This window comes from Canis lupus, chromosome 11 (genome assembly GCF_003254725.2).
Source record: "Canis lupus dingo isolate Sandy chromosome 11, ASM325472v2, whole genome shotgun sequence".
Classification (NCBI taxonomy): Eukaryota; Metazoa; Chordata; class Mammalia; order Carnivora; family Canidae; genus Canis; species Canis lupus.
The window spans coordinates 54,527,043-54,540,450 of record NC_064253.1 but is presented as its reverse complement, the minus strand read 5'-3'; the positions used below and the strand labels follow the sequence as shown (position 1 = coordinate 54,540,450).

Genomic DNA, 13,408 nt, shown 5'->3' with positions numbered 1-13,408 from the left:
GATGATGGGCTAGGATTCAAGAAATCTGTTTTCAATCACTAGAATGTAGCTGCATCCACTAGAATGTAAGTTATCCAGGGACAGTCAGTGCATGGTGTCTGACACATAGCAGGCACTCGGAATATTTCTTGGATGAATGAGTTGGTGATAATGAAAACTTTCCCTTATTTTCCATATTGTTGGGGGATTTCCCAACACCATCTAATTTTCTTTTGATGATATACATTTCATAATAAGTCTTAACATACAACTTATATACTGAAAGCAGATTTTATTCATATGTTTAACCTTTTTAAAGGTAACCACTATTTTTTTTAATGAAAAACAATGTACAAGTGGTTTTGTGGGTCCGTATGAGTTACATATTATGTAAGAATTGTGAAGTGCATGGACCATTTTGAAAATGTAAGTAGATGTTAAAGCATTTTAGTAGATGCTGTTTTCATTATCATTAAAAAGTTGGGAAAGATCAGATAACTAAAATTATTTTGAAAAATTTTTAGATATTACTAGACTCCGTTATATCCTGGAGCCAGCAATCTAAAAGCTTGGTGGGTTTAGCAAGTATTTTCAAATGTCATTATTGTTGGGGTGATGAATAATACTTAACAACCAACAAAAAGTTATCAAATGTTAGAGATGGAGAATTCCTTTGACTTCTGGTCCATCTTTTCATTGCATAGGTGAAAAACAGGCCCAGAGAGGGAAAGAGACTTGTCTAAGATCACACAGCAAAATTAGTGCAGAGCCAAGAATAGTGTCAAGATATTTGACTCTTAGTCCATCACCTTTTCTATTATTCTATGCGGTAGTGGTTATTGTTTTTGTCTATCTAGAACCCCTTCTTCCACTTCAGGAAAGTAACTTCCCTCTGGCCATAGCGGTGGGCATGTACTAGGCCAATCATTTTATGTACATCACTCTTTCTGGCATTAGTCATTGGGTCAAGGGATGATCATGTGACCCAAGTTTTACCAATCATAATTGTTCCCCAAAATTTGTAGAAAGAAAAGGACCTTTTCCTCTGTGGTTATGAAGTTGTGAAGATATGAGCTCAGAACTGGGTGTCTGGTCCTGTATCACATGGAAAGAATGAGAACAAAAGGAAAACAGAAAGAAAGGAGAGGCAGTCTAGATGGAATTTGAATTACATATTCTAGTCACCGAGGTGTATTCATCCCAGGTTTTTTTAGCTCTTTGTTTTTAAACCAATGATAAATCTTAACAATAACCACCCATTTTTTTTCTTTTTTTGTTTAAGTAAGTTGGATTTCAGTTCCTGTTCCTTGCAGCCAAAGAGTCTAGCCCAGGATTTCTCAACAGCAGCAGTACTGACATTTTGGAACAGATCATTCTGTGTTGGGAGGGGCTGCTCTGTGCACTGTACGATGGTTACCAGCAGCCTTGGCCTTTACCCCACTAGATGCCAGTAGCACCCCACCCCAATTGTGACAAGCAAAAAACAATGTCTGTGACAACCAGACATTGTCAGATGTCCCCTGGGGGATGGGGCAAAATTGCTCCTGGCTGAGAACCACTGGTGTAGTTTTATTTAAACAAACAAACAACAACAAAAACAAATTAGATAGGGAAAACTGATATTCAGTGAAGTGTGGGACTTTTTTCAAGGTGGCAAAGATAGGACTACCACATGAGCAGAAAAGATCCAGGAAGTGATACTACAAAGATGTTGGAACATGCAGATATTGGCTCTCAGAGCTGTTGGAATAATAACAAACTCTACAAAATGATTTGGGATTTTACCCATGACACAGGCGGTAACTCTTAAGAATTCTCACGCATTTCACGAGATGGTGAGACAAAGCAATGCCAGTTTTATTTCTGTTGTCTTAGATTTTTCTGGTGAATGACTTGGAGATCTGGGTTCAGTGAACTTTGGGTGTCTCCAGAAAGCTTACCACATACCCTTCTGAAGGAGATATCCAGGAAGCCAAACCTTGTTACAATTAAAATATGATTCGTTGCAAAATGATGTCTATGTGAGATCAATAGAATACCATGAAGAATCAGCTTCATTTTTCTTAGAACTGTTTTTGAGATACTACTCTTCAAGAGGCATGGTGAGGGAAAGAGGACTAGCACAGGAATCAAGAGGTCTAGATGTGAGCTTGTGAGACTCTACCACTAATGCTGTGTGACATTGTGCATGTATCTACCTCTCTCTGGGCCTCAGTTTCCTTTTCTAATGAGGGGTTGGATCAGACAAACACTGAGGAGATTTCTAGCATTTATTTCCAGTGATTCTTTTTTTTTTAAATTTTTATTTATTTATGATAGTCGCAGAGAGAGAGAGAGAGAGAGAGAGAGAAGCAGGCTCCATGCACCGGGAGCCCGACGTGGGATTCGATCCCGGGTCTCCAGGATCGCGCCCTGGGCCAAAGGCAGGTGCCAAACCGCTGCGCCACCCAGGGATCCCCTATTTCCAGTGATTCTTATAGGCAGATTCTACGTCATATTTATTTTGGCATTTGTATCCCCAACCCAAGACCCAGCGCAGCACCAGAAACAAAATAGTACTAAGCAAAAGCTTTTTAATTCAGTTAACTGAATTACTTAGGAGATAAATGCCAGTAACATCACAGTTTCTACAGAGGCATAGAATTAGAAAGGATCTTAGAATTGTAAGGGGTTCCTGGGCAGCCCCGGTGGTGCTGCGGGGCTTTAGCACCGCCTGCAGCCTGGGGTGTGATCCTTGAGACCCGGGATCGAGTCCTGAGTCGGGCTCCCTGCATGGAGCCAGCTTCTCCCTCTGCCTGTGTCTCTGCCTCTCTCTCTGTCTCCGTGTCTCTCATGAATAAATAAATAAAATCTTTAAAAAAAAGGCGGGGGGAGGGTTTCCTAAGGTTATTCAGTCAAATTTCCCAACCAAAGCTGGAACCATCACCTTATTTCCCACAGATAAACATATACTTTTTGCTTAATACTTCGGATGACTGGGAGCTCAGTAACCATGAGGCAGCCAATTCCACTTTTGGATAGATCTAGATATTAGAAAATTCTTTTTTTTAAGATTTTATTTATTCATTAGAGACACAGAGAGAGAGACAGAGACAGAGACGTAGGCAGAGGGAGAAGGAGGCTCCATGCAGGGAGCCCTATATGGGACTCAATCCCAGGACTCCAGGATCACGCCCTGGGCCAAAGGCAAGACGCTCAACTGCTGACAGGTGTCCCAGAAAATTCTTTTTTATCTGGAACCTAAATTAGCCTTCTCATAGCTGTCACTGGCTTCTAGTTTTACTTTTTTTAAGTTAAGTTTCATTTTAATTCAAGCATATGTGTGTATAACTTGAAGTCAAATAATACTACAAGTCTTATTTATAATGAAAAATAACTCTCTTCTTTATCCTTTCTCATTTCACAGGGCTGCTCCTTCCAGACGACTGCTTTCCATTCCTTTAGCTGTTTCTTTGGCCTTTTTATACCTCATTTCTGACTGATATGCTTATACTGTCATTTTTTTATTTATAAATCTTAGATATTATCTATTGATTCCTTATTTTTGTAGAAGAGGATTTAGCCCTCTTACCTAACTTCTTCCAACTTTCTTTCCCTTCATTCTTTCACTATACTCTTACAATGTTTGGTTCAGTTAGTATTCAGTGTTTTTATTAGTATGACTACATAAATATTGTTTAATGCTAATTCAAGTAAAATACTGTGTTTTTCTTCTTTTTGTTTTTCCTGGACTTAATAATTGCTTTGATTAGGTTTCTATGTACTTTTCTCTAATTATTCTCAATTTTTAAAAAGATTTTTATTAATTTATTCATGAGAGACACAGGGAGAGAGGCAGAGACATAGACAGAAGGAAGAATAGGCTCCCTGTGGGAAGCCCAATGTGGGCCTTGATCCCAGGACACCGGGATCACGACCGGAGCCAAAGACAGGCATTCAACCACTGAGTCACCCAGGTGCCCGTATTCTCAAATGTTTCAACTAAACTGTAAAACACTTGTTAATACATCATTTTTAAAAGTTTTTATTTTTATCAAAGTTATACAGTATATATATGTTTATATGTAGTTGTATACAAAGAGTCAAATAATTCCATAAGATTTGACAGTGATAAACCCTTGAATTGGTGCCACAATATACATTTCAGAAAGTACTTTTACCTAATCCTGAACAACTGCTGTGGCTGTAGGTTGTTGTGTTTTGGTAACAGATTAAGAAAATGAGGCTCAGAGAGGGGTAATGATCTGCTTAAGGTTACACATTAAGCACCCAGAAGAGCAGAGTCTTTAATGCAGTCCATCATTTTCCCAACTACACTTGGAAACATTATTTTGAGTCCAGACTGGTCAATGGCAGAATGTGCTCTAAAGATAAGGGGTATGAGATATGACTCTTGGGATGTGACTCATTTTTAATACATTGGAAGAAATAATTTCTGTGCAAATCAGGACTCAGCAACTGGCAGGACAGAGTGGGGTTGGCAGCCATCCGAAGCTTCAGTGTGAAAGTCGAGAATGTCTCCACACCCTATAATCCCACAAATAGGGTCTCTATTTTTCAAGATTCCTAAACAGTGTTACACAAACCCTCCAGGGGCTTAAACTTGACACACAGACAGGTAAGCAGGGGCAGGTATGTAATCTCCTCACACATCCTGTAGCCACCTCCCTAGCTGGTAGAGAACAGTATTGCCTTAATCCCCGTGAGGCAGATCTCTTCTTGCTCCTGTTGGAAACCTAAAGGGAAGGATGAGAAATGGCCCCAGGCCTGACATCAAATCATTCTCATTTTGCAGAAGTGAGCTCTACAATGTAGAAAGAAAGCTACATTCAGAAACAACCAGAACAGTCCCTGCACAATTAGGACTGTGGAGAGGGCCCCTTTTGACACATGACTGCCCCGGGGGTTGACTGAGACTGACTCCTAGTCCCTCAGAGGTGGGAGATGCCTGGCTCCAGTTTTTTTTATCAGAAATAAGGTGGGGGAAGATTTGTCTCCTTACATCTTAGAGGAGTGCTGCTTACATCTAAGGGAAGAGGGATGTGACACTTCCCTGTGCAGCCCCCAAGTATTCCTGACCCTCTTTCTCAGCCTTAATTTCCCAAACCTTTGGAGCAGCACTGAGAGTGACTCAGGAGTTACTTTGAGAATGGACAGACTGTCTGCTGTGAGGACTCATACCCAGAACACCTGGGAGCAGGTGTGTGGCACCCAGGACAGGGGCAAGCAGCCTGGCCTAGACAGGGAAACAGGGAAGCAACAGGGGCTCCCAAGCCTTTTCCCTGACTCTGGAGTCCATGGTTTCATGTGGTTTGAAAAAAGCTAGTGGTAGAGACCACAGAGCCTTGGATTTAGAAGAAATCTTTGTGACCTGCTATTTGAGAGAGCAGAATGAGAGGCTTGGGAGGTGGAGGGCCCTGCCCCTCACCATCCAGCAGATTGGTGCCAGAGGTGCTAATAGCAGTAACAGAGGGCTCAAGGTATGCCAAGCTTGGCAAACTGCATCCATTACTCATTTAATCATCCTGATAACTCTGTGAGGGGGGTGCCACTATTTTTCCTGTTTTTGAGATAAGCAAAATGAAGCTCAGATTGGTGAATTTGCCAAAGACATGGGGCTAGAAGGGGGCAGGATCAGGATCCCAGGCCTGTGCTCATGGACTCGTGAGCAGTTAGATAGGACCATACTTTACATAGGAATTGAAGTATTGCATTTACCTCTGTCACTGTTCATATGTCACTCAACATACTTTATGGAAGAATCTGAGACTCTGAGGAGGAGTCAGGAGGCCTTGGGTCCCAGCCACCTGCCTGACTTGCTGACTTGTTACACTTGCTGTGTAACTTGGGACACGTATCTTCCTTTCCCTCTCTGACCCTCAGTTTTTTCATCTTGGGGGTAATGTGATGAAAGTGCATTTGTGCTACAAACAGGGATGGTCACGTGTTGTGGACATATTTCTGTCCAGCCCTCAATGGCAAAGGGGGAAAAGGCCACCAGAGGAGATTCTGGGTGGTGGCACAGGGCTTGGCCTCCCAAGAGGCTGGGCTGTTTCTAGCCCACCAGTCAGGCCAACACAATACCTCCACTTTTGTTTGACTTGGCTTCTTGTACCTTGTTTAGTCTGCAGAGCAGGGAGCTTATCCTGCTGCCTTTGTCACAGGCCATTAGTACACACATAATCCCCAGGGGTTTACTGCTGGCTGCTTTCTCTAGGAATTCGGGGAGGGCCAAAGAGGGAGCCCAGCTCTTAGGAGCCATCACCTTGCTTCCCTCCTCCGACCCCCTCCCCTTCAGAGCAGTCTCTGCTGAGAACCCATGGCAGTGTGTGTTCTCCTGGGCTGCTATTCTGGCTGTGTGACCTTGGGCCAGTCTGTCCCCCTCTCTGGGTTCTTGTTTGCCAGTCCGTGCAAGCAGAAAGCTGGCTCAGATGCCCTGAAGGGACTTCAACCCCATGAGGATCGGAAATACATTCCTAAGTGGTTTCTCCCCCTGGAGGCCTCCCTTGTCCCTCTACTGTCCCCTCCCCCAATTCTGAAGCAATTTGTAGCACCTCCCAGGCTTTCGATGATCCTATCCCTGCCCTGAGCCTGGGGCCAATCTCTCTCTCATTCAACCTCCTGCTTGTGAATTGGGGATAATAATAGTACCCAATAACTCACCCTGCTGCTATGAGGATTAACTAATTAGTGGTTATTAAGAGATGGAGGAACACAGCCCTGTGCTGCTCCCATTAAGGACACTTTTCCTCCTCTGAGTTCCTGCTACTGTCTGCACAATTTCAGGGAGTTAGTTGGAAAACCCCGAGAGTCCTGACTTCCAGGACCCTACTGTGTAGGTGGAGAAACTGAGGCCAAGGAGGAAAAGGAGTAGTCTAGGACTATGGTCATTTTGCAGCAGAGAGGGGACCCGAACGTCTGTCTCACACTCTCCACTCCACGTAGCAGTCGTGGTCCTTGTCTATGGTGGTGGGCCCTGAGCCGGGATGGAAGATGCATCCAAAGACTCCTGCACTCAGGCCTGGTTCACAGGGGTTCCACAGCTTGGTGTCAGGAAACAAAATTTGGCTTCATCAGACCTGGGTGCCAGCCCTGGCATCTAGGCTCACTAACTGAGTGACCCTGGGCATATCACCCTTGCTTACTACTTACCTATCACTTTCTTCCTCTGCAAATATGGGTAATGACACCTCCCTCAAAGGTTGCTGTGAGGATTAGCCCAGAGTAGGTATTCAGGAAACAGTAGGTGTTATGCTATTATGTTGTTTTTGACTGCCACGATGGCCAAAACTCACCAGCAGAGCTGTTGGCTATTCTTTAGGAGTAAATACTCACTAAGTGCCCCTGCAGACTAACCCTGGCTGGTGGCTCCCATGTGCAGCACCCCATGTCAGCAAAAGAGATGTTATTACCCCATTTGACAGAACTGCACATGTACAGAGGCTTAGAGAGGGAAATGACTTGCCAAAGCCATGTTTGCTTTAGAAGTGACATGATTTCTTTTTAAGTTTCTTCTCTTTCCTCGCCATCTTTCATGTCCCTGCACCTTTAAATTCTTGTCCATTTCTCTCTTCTTTTTCTGGAATGAAATGTGAGTAATGCCTGGCTCACCACAGGAGCAGCCCATGCCCCTCATTGTCCCTCCTGCCCCACCTTCATTAGCATTCCTAAACTCATCTCAGAGGACACCTGGCCAGCTCAGTCAAGAGATAGAGCATGTGACTCTTGACCTTAAGGTTGTGAGTTCAAGCCCCGTGTTGGACATAGAATTTACTTAATTAAAAAAAATAAAAACCACATTTTGGAAGTTGGATATTTGCTGGAAGCCATGTAGGGGCGCAGGAAGCTATTGGGTCTTAACCAGGCTCAGTGTGGGAAGATAAGACCCCTGCCTCAGCACTGGGTATGGTCTCTCTATAATATTGATGATATTGATACTAGCTCCCATTGCTAAGAACTCATGAAGAGCCATGCATGGTGCTAAGCATTCATTGTTTCTTCATTGCAACCCCTGGGCTCTGTATCCCATACTACTAACTCCAATTTATATATGAAGAAATGGAAGTTCAGAGAGAGGAAATGACTTGCTCAAGGTCACACAGCTGGTAAGTGGCTGTGATTTAAACCCAAGTCTTGCCACTAAGGCACATAGCCAGATTCTATATCCCTCTGAACTTCTTCATCCTCTCTGGGGCCTGGGACTGACCCAGGCCCAAATCTGAATTGTCCCTGGTCACCTCTATCCTCCTGGCTATTGCGATTGTCCTCTCACCTGAGTGACAGACAGACATGTATATGTATATAAGCAGTCTGTTTGCCTGTGAAATGGAAATAATACTAATGAGCAACTTACAGGGAGGGTATCAAAGGTAAAATGTGAGCATAGCACTTATCAAGATGCCTGGCATATGGAGAACACATCATCAGTGGCAGCAGTTACTATTATTGACATGACCTTGACTTCTTGTAAGATTCATGGAATAAGGAAGTTCATATGGTTAATACGAAAGAGAAGCCAGAAGAGGTCCTATGCTAATAGGATAGAATGTTCTGTCTCTGATGACCTGTTGAGGCTGTAGCCAGGACAACAGCACACTAAAAAGAATGGGTCATTGTCCCTGGGGCTTGCCCTGGGGCAGAGAGAGTACATATAGTCTGTGGAGGCCCCAGAAGGAAAGCCAGTAGGGAGGAACTGCTAGAGGGAGGCTCGTGTTTAAATGCCCATAAAAGGGAAAAGCTTTCTTGAGTGGTCCTTGAGTGGTGTTGAGCTCCCCGAACTGGAGGTATATGAGCAGAAGCTGCAGGCTAACCGTGCTGGTGTGGTAGAGGGCATGTTAGTGGCTATATCCTGATTTCTAAGGTCTCAGGACAGGGAAGTTACAAAAAGATTGATTCTGGCTCAGCATGAACAAAAGAGTTTTCTGGCAGGGCTCTCTATACAGGTGGATTGTGCTGCTTCGGGGAATGACAGTGAGGTTCAAATCCTAGGGAGCACTGAAGCAGAAGCTGGATAAACACTTGACAGGAATGTTGTTGAAAGGATTAATGCATTAGATAGCAGGTTGGATTAGATGGTCCCTCAGTGAGAGGTGACATGGCAATTGGAGAAAAAACCGGGAGCTGGAGTCTAACCTCAGGTCCAGTCTAGGCTCCAGTATTTGCCAGCTGGGTGACACTGATCAAGAGTCTTTCCCTGTCTGAGCTTTGGTTCCCTTTCCTGTAAAATGAGAATTATAATCTCTCCTGCTTACCTCCCAGGATTTAGTGAAGGGTCAGAGACACACAAACTATAAAAAAGCTTTGTGAGCTCAGATGCCACTGGGAAGTATTATTCTGGCCCTGTCAAAGGTCGGGAGGGGAGTAGAGAGAAAGGAGAGAGAGGAGAAAGGAGGATATATCTGGCATTGTGCTGGGTGCTGGATTGGAGAAGAAAGGAATTTATAGTAGATGGTTTCCCCCTCTTAGAGGTGCAGCAATAGTTTGAGTTTCTAAAACAGTGCTGTATATTAGAACTTTCTGCAGGGATGAAAATGCTCTATTTGCACTGTTTAAACAATAGCCACTAGTTACAAGGACTACTGGACCCTTGAAAAGTGGCTAGTATAACTAAAGAACTAAATTTTAAATGTTTACATTTGATAGCCACCTATGGCTAGGGCTACCATATTGAACAGCTCAGCTCTAGAGAAAGTAACAGGAACCTCGCTCCTTCCCACCATCCCTTCCCTTGCTTCCTAAGCAGCTGCTCTGGCCCCACACTGGCTGGGTACTACAGAGGTCACCATAATGAACAAGACATGGTCCCTGTCCTTGGAGTGCTCTCAGCTCATTCTGGGAGATGGATAGATTTGCATTTGGATAGGAATTATAATCCATGGCGAGGCATATGACTCTACAGCTGTGTGGGAATAAAAGGAAGGAGCCACCACTCACTCAGCTGGGGCTCCAGGGGCTGCATGTGAAGGATGAACTGGGACTGTCTAGGCAGGAAAATGCCTTTCTGGTGAGGGGGCAGCATAGGCAAAGTCTTGAGGGCAAGAAAAAGCATAGAGTATTTGGAGAGTGAAGGTTAGCCCCAAAATGGAGGAGGGCCAGTAGCAGGAATCCAATCCCAGGTTCCCTGTTCCAGTCACTCAAGGAATGCCCGCCAAGCTGACAGGGAGAGGCCACCAGGGGCAGCCCTGACATGGGGGCTGGCTCTCAGTCCCATTCAGGACAAGGGAAGGGGATGGCTTTGCAGGTCTCCTCCCTCTGCCCCTTACTTGTCTCCCTGCCTTACCTTCATGGAAGGACTCAGGGCCCGTATGTCCTCCTTTGGTATACCCTTGAGAGTCCTTCTATGAGAACACCTTCTTGTCTCAGCCTTCCTCTGAAAACTTGCTAATGACTCAGGCTTTGGCATTACTGGGCTGGGCTGTCTTTTTGTTTCATAGGTCCTGGGTTCACAGCTGTACTGACTTCCCAATTGGCATTCCTGCCTCCAGCCCCACCTCACTCCAGTCCAATCCCCACATCAGCTGAGAGAACCTTCCCCAAAGTGACTACAAGAGCAATTACTGGAAGACCTGGCTAAAAATTGGTTCTGGACAAGGTATGTACATATTTTCACTGACTACCACCCCCTTGCAGGGAGAAAATATCCTGCCTAAGGATTTGGTGTGGCCCAAGTTTAAGAAAAGCTTTGGTCAGCATAGCCATTGGATGTTGTGCAATGCACATGGTTGGTAGCCTGCCCAGTGCCCTCTCACCTTTTGCTCTCTCCTACCAGAACCCTAACAAGATTGAGATAGCCCCCTCATACACAGCCACAGCCATCTGCTTCTGGGGCCCTCTGACCCACCCCCAGCTTTATTTTTTTAAATATTTTTATTTATTTATTCATAAGAGACACACAGAGAGAGGCACAGACAGAGGCAGAGGGAGAGGGAGAAGCAGGCTCCCTGCAGGTAGCCCGACATGGGACTCGATCCTGGGTCTCCAGGATCACTCCCTGGGCTGAAGGCGGTACCAAACCGCTGAGCCACCGGGGCCACTCTCACCCCCAGCTTTAGAGATGTGTGTGATCGATCTGAAGAAAATTCCATTTTTCTTGTTGTTGTCTCTGTCCTAATCCATTGGTTGAGGAAAGGAATGAGATCCAAGTTTGGCCAATGTAGCACAGGAGATACCTGCTGGAAACTTCAGGAGAAAGTTTCCTTGCCTTATCCCTGAGAAAGAGCTGTTGTAAAAGCTGGTCCTTCTACTTCCTCAGGTTGATGTCATGTGGATATTTCATATGGATGTGGTATCTGAAATCACTCTGGTCATTTCTTTTCTAGGTAGAGTGGGGATCTTAAAAGAACCTTGAAGATACCATTAAACCCCTGAGTCAATGCACCCTGGAGGTTATCCCACCAATAGACTTTGTTTTGTGAAATAATACATTTCTGTTATTTGCAACAGAAAGCTTTTTAACCAATACAATGAGGTCAGAGACATTGATCAGGGCTCTTGTAGTTTCAAGTGATAGAAAACTCCAACTGGCTTGAGAATAAAGGGGACATGATACTGTTTGCATAATATTAAAGATGGATTTTCACATCGGCAGAGGAATCTATGCAGATTATATGGATTTAGGAAAATATTTTTCTTAGAGTAGTTTAGATCCCATACTGACTTCAAGAATTATTATTTAGCTTTGGAATATTGTGTGTGTGTGTGTGTGTGTGTGAGAGAGAGAGAGAGAGAGAGAGAGAGAGAGAGGGAGGGAGGGAGAACATGTGCATACACTCATTCATGTGTGGGAAGAATGAATAGCCTTATCCCATACTGATGGAGACACATTGATGAGCACTGTCCTTGGAGTGCCCAAGCCCTTCCTTCCCATCCTGCCCCCTGTGTTGTTCTGCCTGCTGGGGCCCTGTGTGGTTATCTTAGACTCAGACTTTGGGAGGAATACTACTGGAGAGTTACTGTATACTATGGACCATCCTGACTTTGGGTTAGTCCCATTCCTGTGATAAGGGTTGAGCTTTTCCTAACTGGAAAAGTGGAGGCTCCTCTGATGAAGGACTGACAGAGGGGTTCCTGTCTCAGAGAAAGGAATGGGAAGCGGTCTTCAAGGTAAGAAACATGAGGAGACCCCTCTGTGCAGGGTTGCTATTTCTTTGTTTTGGACTCTTAGAAGAGCTCTATTTGGAATCCAGTTTCATGGCTGCAATTCCCTTGTTCTCTCTGGCCTTCAGAAGAGGCCATTAGGCATATAAAACCTTGTGGGTGGGTTGTGGGGTGTTGAGGATGGGCTGGGAACAGACAAGTGGCCTTTTCAACAGCTCTCACACCATGAAGCCCTGTAGTAGCAGCTGTATCATATGGCACATGACCGGTGAAAAGCAATTAGGAGGTCAAAAAGGAGCTGAGAGTGGTGGGCAAATTGAGATCCTTTGAGATCCATTCCTTAGTCTCCAGTAGGTCTCCATATATTTTCTTTTCAGGCTCCAGTATCAGAATTAGAGTAGATTGAGGGTGGGCCCAAGATCTAAGAGGACACATCTCCCCACCCAGCCGCCCCTCTGCCCTTTTGAGTCCTTCCAGAGCCACTCTCCAGAAATGGGGTCCCCTATTATCCTCAGAGTCTGAGCTGGGGGCCCAGGTGCCCACAGACTGGGTTATCTGTCCTCTACAAGGAACAGTGATGACTGTTACCTCTTCCCTTGTGCTGGGAGGCTTAGGGACTTAGTGTAGCTGTTGAAGAATAAAGCTATTTAAGTGGTGAGCATTACATTTTGATCCACCAGCCTATCTGTCTCCAAAACTCTCTTTTTTAGACACTATCAAGCAAAGGCTGCCAAGTGTTATTTATTTTTTCCTCCAAAAGGCTGCTACAGTTCCATGGTTAAATATGATACAAGAAGCCATTTTCTTCTGTGTTGTTGGGTTCTATTCTAACTCTCCTCACTGGGGCCATCAACTTAGAAGGTCTCTGGGTACAAGAGGAGGGGGCTGCTCCTTAGCCTGGCATTTAATACTTTTTTTCATGAATTGGTCCTAATTGTCCTTTTCAGACTTAGCTCCAGCTACTCCCCAGCACGTACTCTATTTTTTAAAAACAACAAAGTTGTCTCTATTTTTAAGTCCATAGACCCAAAATATCCCCCTTCCCATTCTGTTCCTGTCACCTAAAATACCCTATGTTTCCTTCATTGCAATCTTCCCTCTACATGTCTAAAGTCTACCTTGCTTTTATTCTTTTATTTTTTTAAAAATTATTTATTTAAATTTGATTTAATTAACATATAGTATGCTGTTAGTTTCAGGGATAGAAATTCGTGATTCATCACTTGCATATAACACCCAGTGCTCAATGCCCATCACCCAGTTACCCGATCTCCCCCACCTCCCCTCCAGCAACCCTTAGTTTGTTTCCTAGAGTTCAGCATCTCCTATGGTT

At 44.4% G+C, this 13,408-nt stretch overlaps 2 long non-coding RNA genes across 7 annotated transcripts in view; one reads left to right on the top strand and one right to left on the bottom strand.

Annotated features, from left to right (window-relative positions):
* Positions 1-4,038: 4,038 nt before the first annotated feature.
* On the bottom strand, positions 4,039-8,524 carry LOC112650073 (uncharacterized). The gene is made up of 3 exons (XR_003129933.3): positions 8,333-8,524; positions 7,132-7,558; positions 4,039-4,715 (listed from the first exon to the last, which is right to left on the bottom strand). It is a non-coding gene; the product is annotated as an uncharacterized LOC112650073 (long non-coding RNA).
* A 67-nt stretch (positions 8,525-8,591) lies between these two features.
* The window catches only part of LOC112650071 (uncharacterized), a 56,629-nt gene continuing 51,812 nt past the window's right edge, over positions 8,592-13,408 (top strand). For all 6 annotated transcript variants that reach the window (XR_007414089.1, XR_003129926.2, XR_007414086.1 and 3 more), the window contains exons 1-2: positions 8,592-8,762; positions 10,413-10,570. This is a non-coding gene — a long non-coding RNA (uncharacterized LOC112650071). The remainder of the gene's footprint in view (positions 8,763-10,412; positions 10,571-13,408) is intronic.